Source organism: Atta colombica, unplaced genomic scaffold (genome assembly GCF_001594045.1).
Source record: "Atta colombica isolate Treedump-2 unplaced genomic scaffold, Acol1.0 scaffold155, whole genome shotgun sequence".
Classification (NCBI taxonomy): Eukaryota; Metazoa; Arthropoda; class Insecta; order Hymenoptera; family Formicidae; genus Atta; species Atta colombica.
The window spans coordinates 1,287,520-1,287,864 of record NW_017259245.1 but is presented as its reverse complement, the minus strand read 5'-3'; positions in this window follow the sequence as shown (position 1 = coordinate 1,287,864).

The window sequence follows — 345 nt, the reverse complement described above, 5'->3', positions numbered from 1 at the left end:
CATTTATAAAATTTTGTTATCTTTTCAACCTAATTTTATATTTTTTTACAAATTTATCTTCATCATTTGATTCATATTTTCGCGATGCGTTCTTACAATTACTCTTTCTTTTTACGTTTGTCTAATTTCTCTATACTTGAAGCACTCTTCGACATGTGTTGAAATACAAATATAAATGCATCTCTGACGAGTTTCCAATACGTGACGTACAACACTAATGAGTATATAATAACTATTCAATGATGATTGACAAAGTACAACGGTAGCTAAATATATGGAAATCGGTAAACTAATAGATAGATAAAATATCATTGAGCTGCGTTCACGATTACTGCAGTCAATCAC